Consider the following 2,248-nt stretch of genomic DNA (forward strand, 5'->3'; position numbering starts at 1 on the left):
AAGAAATTCACAGTTAAGGGAAGGCCAAACGCTTATCTTGGCCTCTCTAGGTTTAAATTGCTTGTTTTAGAGATAGAGAATAAACATCTGTCCAAACTGTCTAATCTTGGCAGATTACTAGATAGGTAGAGAAACAAGGGTGCTCAACTGCTTAATCTAAGCCCCTGGAAGAAATAAGGATAGTTTTAGATAGGAGGATAGCCAAAAGAAAAGAAGAAAATCATTGTTTGCTAGTTTAAGTGCACCCATCCAAAAAGAAGAAAAAATGCTAGGCAAGAAGGCTGGGTAGGCAGTTTTGAGGTTGTAGAATGAAGACTTGTGATAAATTTTGTGTTTCAAAATGTTAAATTTACTTCAATCACAAGTGCAAAGCAGTTTCCCTTGGAGCAGCTCAAGCGAGGCATGTCTAACTCTCTTTCACTACCCCTCAAAGTTTCTTACTAACACTCCCTTGAGGACTTTGGCATCTGCCCAACCAGTCCTGCATTCACTTCATTTTGAGAAATGTCAAGTCAGGTTTTGGCCTTCTTCCATGAAAAGAAGCCACATTTCTTGTGTAAAAACCTTTTCTTACACATCCCATTCACTTTCTATGTCTAAGTTTTAGTTTACAAACTTAGCCTTTCCCCTTACACTTTCACTTCGTAAATTCATATTAATTTCTAAACTTTATTATGTAAATCCCTCTTTATGTTCCCTCCCCGTAATAAAATATAGTAAAAATCCCATATATATAAGTATCCCTGCCTTGGTTGAAATATAACCATAAGTCTATTTTTATGGGAATTACTAAGTTTATTTGAAACTTAGTAAGAACCCTCTTCTGATGCATTTTGCCCCCCTCTGATGCGATATCGCTCCATTTCACTTCCTCCGACGCGATATCGCAAGTCGCAATCGCAAGTTTTGGCCCGCCTCTCTATTTCATTTCCCCGACGGCAACCCTCCGATGCGATTTTGCAATCGTAAGTCGCAAACATATGCATGCCCCTCTTTTATGTCTCCGATCCATTCCTCCGATGCGATATCGCTATCGCATCTGATGCGATATCACTATTGCTTATCGCGCAAACATTAAGCCTTCCCCATTACCCCTCCACCGACGCGATATAGCGATCGCCCGCCCGCCGTCCGATTAACCCCCACATCCAACGGTCTATATTAAATCGCAATCGCTTAATCGCTATCACATATATCTAAAGTTCTTGTCCCCTTGCCATCCCCCGATGCGATATTGCGATTTCCTCTCAACCGTTGGATCTGCCTATGCATGATCCAACGGCTCGCATTCATCCATTTCCTTTTTATTTAAAAGTGATTGGTCTGCCCTTTAAAATCATGTTTCTCCTGCTTATAGTCGCTTTTGCCCATTTAAGGGGTAAAAAGGCTTTTTTCTTATATTTTCATTTGGCGCCTGTGCATGCTCCAAGTGCAAAGGGACCTGGTCATTTTTCAGATATTTTTATCGCCTCCATCCAGAATAGCTCCGGACAACCAGTTCGGCCTCAGCAAAAGTTACCATTGTACAGTTCTCCTCCTTTTTTGGTGGTAAAAGCAAGGGCGATTCAGTAGAATAAAAGAGTATCAGTTCAGTGGAAAAGAGTATCAGTGGAAGAATTAAAAGCCACATCAAAAGGAACATTAAAGGGGATTTGCCCAACAAGTCCTGCTTCTCTATTATCTAGCTCCCTAGATCACTCCCTTACCGCTATTATACAAAAAACTATATAAAATTCCAAAAATATTACATAACCCACCCCATGGCACTATAGCCATATAATTCAGTCTTGGGAGATATTAGTCCATTTGGGACTAATATAAACCCTTCCGCGTCTTAACCTGGAGTTAATATAACCTCTGGTTAAATTAACAACTTCTCCCCACCTCTCCGCTCATTAAAACCTCGTTACTATACCCTCCACGTTCATTTTCAAAAAGTTTGGTGTTTAAACCCTCCAGCGCGTATAACGCATATAACATGCTTTCCAAAGGTTTGAACCCCCCGCATAAATAAATCAATGTAATATATAGCGGGCCCCCATACATTAACCTGCCACCAGCTTCGCACTCCATCGGCCCTCCGATCCACTCTCCCCGATCCGACGGTGGACGGAAACAATGAGGTGGCGGGATATTAGCGTCTGATAGAGGGTGGTTTTACCGCCATACGCAGGGACGCGTGCCCTGTTTTCATTGCATCGGGCCTCCTCTGACACTTACCGCCCCCGTACAAAAGGCGGTCCGATAA

This window comes from Pinus tabuliformis, chromosome 4_1, assembly GCF_031772625.1.
Source record: "Pinus tabuliformis cultivar Carrire ecotype Pingquan chromosome 4_1, CPIR1, whole genome shotgun sequence".
Taxonomy (NCBI): Eukaryota; Viridiplantae; Streptophyta; class Pinopsida; order Pinales; family Pinaceae; genus Pinus; species Pinus tabuliformis.